The 8,222-nt window shown below is 40.4% G+C and overlaps 1 non-coding gene across 1 annotated transcript; it reads right to left on the bottom strand.

Moving 5' to 3' along the window:
- Window positions 1-645: 645 nt before the first annotated feature.
- Window positions 646-753, bottom strand: LOC141619695 (small nucleolar RNA R71). Its single transcript, XR_012531785.1, has one exon. It is a non-coding gene; the product is annotated as a small nucleolar RNA R71 (small nucleolar RNA).
- Window positions 754-8,222: the final 7,469 nt, after the last annotated feature.

The raw sequence follows: 8,222 nt of genomic DNA, 5'->3' as shown, positions 1-8,222 counted from the left end.
TGTCTTTCTTCGCCTTGGGGAAGTAAAACTACTCAAGGTTTGTTCTAATTGTTTTCGAGTTGTTTGATATTTTGCATGTCTAGAAGGTTACAAGGTGATTTGTTACGTTTTGACCGTGAAATCGAAAGAACCTTGACGGACAATAGGAGACTTGTTAGGAGGAAATTAAGAGGTATTAGTGAAGTTGTTCAACCCACTAGTGAGTTTGTCAATCCTTTCGCAATAGAAGGAGAAGAGAACCCATTACACAATACCCCACAAAATCCACCTAAAATGCCTAAATTCTCGTCACACTCCGTACCCACCGAGGAGAATCTACCAAATGGTACTCCTACACCGCAACATCTAACCGGAAATTTTATTGCCAAGTCCGCCTTCATCCAATTAGTTGAGAGGAGCCAATTTGGGGGGATGCCTAGTGAGGACCCTCATTCTCATATGGAAACCTTTTGCGACTATTGTGATGCAATCTCTCAAACGGCCGTGACTCAAGACCAAATTAGATGGGTCTTATTTCCTTTTTCTTTAATCGGCACCGCGAAGCAATGGTTGAAGGGCCTTGATAAGGCCACCCTCGGAATAGATTCTTGGAAGAAGTTGGCTCTAGCTTTCTACAAAAAATTCTACCCACCGGAAAAGACTAACATGGTAAGAGCTCAAATTACGGGTTTTAAGCAAAGGGATGAAGAGTCTTTGTATGAAGCTTGGGAGCGGTTTAAGGGAATTTGTCGCTCATGTCCTCACCATGGACATAGCGAATGGTTTTTGGTACAACAATTTTGGAATGGTTTATATAAAGATTCTAGGAACATTCTCAATATGGGATCAAATGGAATGTTCACCGAAGTTGATGACAATCAAACATGGAACAAGATTGAGGAAATGGCGGTCCATAACTCACAATATAGTAGACCTCGCAAGGCTACTAGAGGAGGAAAGCATGAAGTGGACTCCGTTACTCAATTGGGTGCTCAACTTAGTGCTCACATTGACACAATCAACTTGAAGTTTGAACAAGCTATGGCTAGACTTGAGGAAAACTCAAAATCATCAAAGCATGATGTTAATGCCATGACGGCATCCTCATCAATCCCAAGTGGGATATGTGAGAATTGTGGAACTTTGGGACATGACCAAGGTGAATGTAGGGGAACAAATGAACAAGTGAATGCTTTCCAAGCATACAAGAGTGGTACCCCTTATTCCAACTTTTACAATGAAAACACCAAATTCCATCCAAATCTCTCATACAAAAGCCAAAATGTTCAAAACCCTCAAACAACATACACTCCACCACCCATGAGAAACCAAAATCAAAGACCCTTTTTCAATCAAAACCAAGGTTACCAAAATAAAAAACCATACAATCACCAAAATGACCAAGGTTTTGATGTCCAAAAAGCGGTCCTCCAAATGCAAAAGAATCAACAAGAATTTTTCACTCAAATGCAAAAAGATAGCCAAGCAAAGGAAACCACCATCAACAACATTCTAGCTCACACCAAGATGTTGGAAACACAATTGACTCAACTAGCATCTTCAAGCTCACAAAGACAAAAGGGGCAATTACCACCTCAAAGTAATCCCCCTAGACATGAAACGGTTAGTGCCATTCACTTGAGAAGTGGTACAAGGTATGAAGCACCGAAGAAGCAAGTTGAGGATGAAGTTGTGGAAGCTAGTGAAAAGGAAGAAATTGTGCAAAACTCCAAAGATGGAGAATCATCAAAAGAAGAAAGTTCAAAGAAAAATGAAGACAAGACCAAGGAGAAGGAGCCCATTGTGATTAGACTCCCTTTTCCAAGTCGTCAAGCCAAGCCCAAATTTGATGATCAACTTGGAAAGTTCATGGAAATTGTGAAGAATTTGGAAGTCTCAATTCCTTTCACGGAATTAATCAATCACGTGCCGGCCTATGCGAAATACATGAAAGATATCCTCACAAAGAAGAAGTCGATCCGGAAACTTGAGACTATCGCCTTCACTAAGGTGAGTAGTGCAGTACTTCAAGGGAGTTCACCTCCAAAGTTAAAGGATCCGGGAAGCTTCTCAATACCGTGTACTATTGGCGACACGACGATCAACAAAGCCTTATGTGATCTAGGGGCTAGTGTGAGTGTCATGCCGTACTTGGTGAGTAAAAGGTTGGGGATGGGAGAGCTTAAATGCACCAACATCACACTCCAAATGGCCGATAGATCGACGAAGACACCATTAGGGATATGGGAAGATGTCCCCGTGCGAATTGGGAAGTTTTTCATCCCGGTGGACTTTGTCATTGATGATATGGAGGAAGATTCCAACATTCCAATAATCCTAGGATGACCTTTCCTACACACCGCGGGTGCGGTGATTGATGTGAAACATGGTGAGCTCACTCTAGAAGTGGGAGATGAAAGCATAACTTTTAATCTTGACAAGACTATGAGAGCTCCTTGTTTGCATGAACCATGTTTCATGATTGATCATTATAGCCGAAAGGATGAAAGGAAGAAATCGGAACTCCAATGGAAGAAGAAAATTGAAGATGCTCCATTCAAAGAGCAAGTGAATTGTGACAAGGAGAGCTTGCAAAGCTCATCAAAATCAATCAAGGAAGAAGAGGATGGCCTCATTGGCCAAGAGAAGAAATTGGGAGAGTTGTCTCCATCTAAGCAAGAGATTTTCAATGATCAACTTAATGAAGTTTGTTGTCTTTGGGACGATGAATTTGAAGGGATTTTTAATCCCTACATTGGTAATGCCATCGATCAAGACCAACAACAAAGGCCAAGGTCTATTGAAGACCTCTACCATGATAATGAACAAGCCTTTGATTACTTCTTCAAGGTGTTGAGCAACATCAACAACACCTTGGACATGCCCCCTTGACATCTCATCAAGAATGAGAGTTTGGTGGAGTCCTCCCTAAACCACCACTTGTAAATATTTCTAACGCCCTAACTTACATTTCAATTCTTGTATTGCATTTTTTGTCATCTTTGGATTTTTATTTACTTTGATCAAAATAATTGTCATGTTTGAGAAAAGTGAGGGAGGGACTAACAATTTCAATTGATGTGTAGTGCTTTTAGCTTAGTGTAGGGATGACAATTGCCTAGGCTATCCATGCCTAGTAGTGCCCCCACAATGAAGAACACAAGACTTGAAGAAAGAATGGAAGAATGGTAAGGGAAATGCATTGTGCACGGATGTAACTGAATCCGTGTACACAAGGGAAGAATCCGAGCGGATTCCACTGAATCCGCCCGTCTTAAAGAATCCGAGCGTATTGCAGAAAAGACGCCCGTCCTGAACTGAGCTGAATTTTGAAAATTTCTTGACTGTGACTGAATCCGGGCGTCCTGAGCAGAAATCCGCCCGTCTTGAAGAATCCGCCCGTCTTGAAAGAAAGATGTCCGTCTTTGCACCTGAGGAAAACAAGCAAAATTTTCTGGACTGAAATCCGTCCGTCTTCAAGAAAATCCGCCCGTCCCGTGTCAAGCAAATACGAGCGTCTTCAACCGAATCCGCCCGTCTTTAGGCGAGTTTTCTAAAGCCCAGAAAGAGCAGAATCCGCACGGATTAGGCATAATCCGCACGGATTGCCCCTGCAGATTCGAAAATTTCGGTCTCTTTAAAACCCCTCCCACCTTCATTCATTCATTCATTCATTCATAAACACTACCCACAACATCAAAACCCTCATCCTCTCCGTCACAAAAACAAAAACCCTCAACAACATTCACCAAAATCAAAACAAACCATCCTTCTAACAACAAATCAATCACTCCTTCTTCAATAAAAATCAAAACCAAGCACAAAATCTTCAACCTTGGAAGTCGATTTTTGATTTCATAAAGGCAAAGCCTTTCACCTTCAAATCGATTTGGGTATACTACAAATTGAAGATTTTTCATTCTTTTCTTGGTTAGTTCATCAATGGCAAGGACTAAGGGAGCAACAAAGGCAACAAAGGCACCAAAGGCTAAGGCACTCTCACAAAGGCAAAAGGCTCTTCAAACAAAGAAAGCATTGGCTATGGTGGTAGCAACACCAAACTTGGAAGTGCAACAACAACAACAACCTTCTATGGGAGCAACAACACCTTCTACTCCGGTAATTGATCAACTTTTGCATTACCCGGAGGTAACTTTTATTTTCGATACCCATAGAAATACCTTTGTCAAGTTTGCTATGAAGTCATTACAATCCACCAAATTTATATGTGAAGATACCTTAGAAAAATTGGGTGTTCTTGAGCAAACTAGAGCCTTTTTCAATGCCATGGGGTTGAAGAAATTGTTTGAAACAAAGGAATTGACATACCCCTCCCTTACCTTGGAATTTTTGAGTTCCTTGAAAGTCACCAAAGTTGAGAATAGGGAGAATCTCGAGTTTCGTCTAGCTAATATTAGTAGACGCATTACCTTTAGGGAATTGAGTGAAATTTTGGGTCTTAGTGATGAACCGCGTTATTTTAAGAATTATGGAAAGTATGACCCCGAACCTCTTTGGGAGGCAATCTCCGGGAAGAAATTTGAGGATTTTCATGCGAGTCGTGCTCTTTTGGTCCACCATCCGGGCATAAGAGTATGGCACAAGGTCGTGGGAAACACCATAATTGCAAGGAAAGATACCAATCATTTCACCAAACTTGATTTTATTCTCCTTGAATCGGCTTTGAACATTGGAAGAGTACACACCAAGCCTTACAATTCTTTGAGGCTCTTGGTAGATAGATGGCTCAACATTTTTTTTTTTTTTTTTTTTTTTTTTTTTTTTTTTTTTTGGTGAAAGGTAAAAATTCCATTAAGCACAACAGCTATTACAAGCTACAATTTACAAACAACCCATTTAAACATCCCAAAGGATATAACAATTACATTTGAAGACTATTAAACCATGCTCTATCTCTACTATCCATCCCCAGTTCAGTTTTAGTCTTCAACCAGATATGCTCAACATTGATTGTGGGAAGAAGGGCACAACCGTTATTGTCAATGGCGGCCTAGTCACTATCCTAGCCAAGCACTTTGATCCTAACTTCAATAAGGATAACAAGTACAAAGCAAAGGAGGGTGGCCATCTTGTTGATATGCATACTATGATACACAAGTTCAAGTGGGTTGCCCATAACCCCCTTGACACTAAGTATGGATGGCTCACTAGTGAAGCTAGATCGTTCACCTTGCCTTCAAATATTTGTCGTCTAAGCGTCCACCGGACCAATTATCTACTTCCCCTTTCTAAAGAGGCCGAGTATATTATTCAACAACAAAAGGGTGATCTTGAAATGCCCTCCTCTTCCATTGTCATACCACCTTACCCATTTGAGTATGAAGAGTTCAAGCCGGAAGGAGTTGAAGCTAGAAAAGATTATGTGACTCTTCTCATGCAAGCAATGCACAAGCAAGCCTTTGAAGATCGGAAAAATGCTTACTTGGCTCAATATCCACCCCTCCTACACTTAGCTAGGCAAGGACTACTTGATCCATCTTGTCCTTTGCCTAGTTGGGCGGATAGAGAAGTCCTATTTCCGGGTGCATCTAGGGTCATTTTGGGTGACAATGAGGTTGTTGGTAATGATGAAGAAGTTGATGACAACATTTATGAAGAAGCAAGTGAAGGAGAAAAGGATGGTGAAGATTATGACAAGGAAGATGAGGAAGAAAGTGAAGAAGCAAATGACAAGGGGAGTGGCAATGTGACCACTTCTAATGAGGGAAGTGATGGTGATAGCATGATGGAAGATTAGCAAGCCTTGGAGACTCCTACCCTCCCATGGTTTGTCTATTTCTCTCTTTGTATTTTATTTAATTTTGATCATTGTTGGAGTAGTCCTAGCACCATTAGAGGACTCACACCTCGGTACCATTGAGGTGTTCTCATTTTATTGTTCCCATTTTCAAAATCCAAAATGACAAATTAGTTTCATGCATAGCATAGTGTGTGCATGAACTACACCCATCCTTGGACATTAGCAATAGTGTCTCACTCGGTTTGGGGAAGTTAATGCATACACAACGGGAGGTAATCTAAATTATCCTCTCCGTCATAACAAAAACCATGCATCATGTAGTGTAGCTTAGTATAGATTGCATTTAGTATAGAAATCATGCATCATCTTTGCATAATTTCCATCATTTTGGCCATTGAGGACAATGCCCATATTAGTGTGGGGATGGGAATTCTAACATTTAACTCTTATTCAAAAATCCAAAAAAATTGAAAAATCTCAAAAATCATAAAAATTTGAAAATTGAAAACCCAAAAACATGTTTATTTCCTTTTGTAGTCTTGTATATATTGTCTTGTATATATTGTGTTTGTTCTATCCTTGTTCACATTGATTGACTACGCCACATCCAAGACATGAGGATATTGAAGACCGCATGGTATGATCTTTCCAATCTCCTTTTTCCTCTTTATGTTAATGACTATGTGGCTTTATTTTGATTGATGCGGTATAACATTGTGAACTTAGGACTTGCATTTAGTTTATATGTCATATTAGTTGATAGAATCACTTGCATTAGGATGTTTATATTAGTTGCATCATGACATGTATTTGCATGTTAGAAATGTTTTGAAAAATGCCTATTTAGGAACTTTGACAAGAGCAACTAAGCCATTACAAATACTTGTTCAACTTAAGACTTTGCCTACTAGAATGATTGTAAAACACCCTAGATAGTGTCATACTAGTGTCTTTTGACCCATGACCCAAAGCCTAGTCAAGGGTTTGCATGTGAGTCACCTATCCAAGCCCGTGATGCGATGTGGACTTGGTTAACTTGTCTAGGTGACCTTGTTTGACCTTGTGGTAAGGCAACCCAAAAATATTTTCTATCAATAAGCTTGAAGTGCTCATTTCAAAGAAATTTTGTCATGTGGAAGTAATGTAATGCCAAGGAAACCTCAAATGTTATGAATTGTTAAAAGTTGAGAAATTTAAGTTGTTTTGATGGAGGCGTACCACTTCGATGTGCTTTGGTACGGGATCCATTGAATTGGGCCCCCATACGGTTGTGAATTCGGCCGCCCAGAGACAGAGTGACCATCACCCCGAAAAGCTATTGTCTAGAGGTTAACCGGTTGCCTAATAAGCGATTGGCGAAAGCAAAGGACATTAGCCCGGAAGGGACAAACCCCATCTTAAATTTTTGAAATGTGAAAGTGAAATGAGGACAATTTTGAATACTAGTCATATCCACCCGTTGTGAATAATGATTTGAGCATTTCATTCCCAAAAAGCCTTTTGCCAAGCCACTTGGTCGAGTTTGGGACGATCCATGACCTTTACTTTTGTAGAGAATTCGAGACTTGTCATGTCATATGCTACTAGCATCATAGGGATCATCATTCCACCACCATCCGATAGCTCTTGACGAAAGCATTTGGAAATTGAGGACGAAAGTAGTCTAGTTTAACACCATTTGGAGGTGATTTAGTGCCATCCTCTTAGACTTAGTAATTTGTTGAACTAGTATTTGTGAAGGATTACATGCTCTTAAATTTGTTCCTCTTTAGTGCCTCCGCCACTTGATGAGGGTGTGGCTATTCTTTTTATAGATGCATCCATTATGTGATTTTATGTGCTTAATGTTTGGATGTGTCGCCATTTTCGCAAGACTCACCTTGCCTTGCAAGAAGGCATCCTACCTCATGGTTGTCTTATTGTGAGTTGAAGGGGCGGAGTGAGACCCGCTAATTGTCTCATATCGGCTATATTATTAGGATAGGTTAGTATTGGTCCTAGTCTTTGTCACCTCTTTACTTGGGACGAGCAAAGGTTCGGTTTGGGGATATTTGATGTGACCATAATTAGCGCATATTTAGCCCCCGAATTAGCCTTGTTCCCATGCTTTTTAGTGCATATTTGGGTCATTTCTTATCTTTAGTTCTTTGTTTTGCATATTCTTTGAGATTTTGATCCCTTGGTAGGAAAGGAGTAAGAATCTTGCATTTTCATGGCAAAACGAGACTAAATTGATCGAATTCAATGACCAAGCATCAAGGAGAGACAAGATTAGAAGGCCTTTGTACATAATATAGTAGAAGAGCAATGTTGAGAAAGGATCCTTGAGTCCCCAAGGAAATCCCCAAGGAATTTATGAAGAAAAAGGAAGAAAAGAAGAAGATATGTTGCTGAGTGACAATCCGAGCGGATTGTCACCAATCCGTCCGTCCCGCAGCAGCACAATCCGAGCGGCTTTGCTCTAATCCGCTCGGATTCCACC

Source organism: Silene latifolia, chromosome 1, assembly GCF_048544455.1.
Source record: "Silene latifolia isolate original U9 population chromosome 1, ASM4854445v1, whole genome shotgun sequence".
NCBI classification, from domain to species: Eukaryota; Viridiplantae; Streptophyta; class Magnoliopsida; order Caryophyllales; family Caryophyllaceae; genus Silene; species Silene latifolia.
The sequence above is the reverse complement of the archived record's forward strand: the minus strand, read 5'-3'. Positions and strand labels throughout refer to the sequence as shown.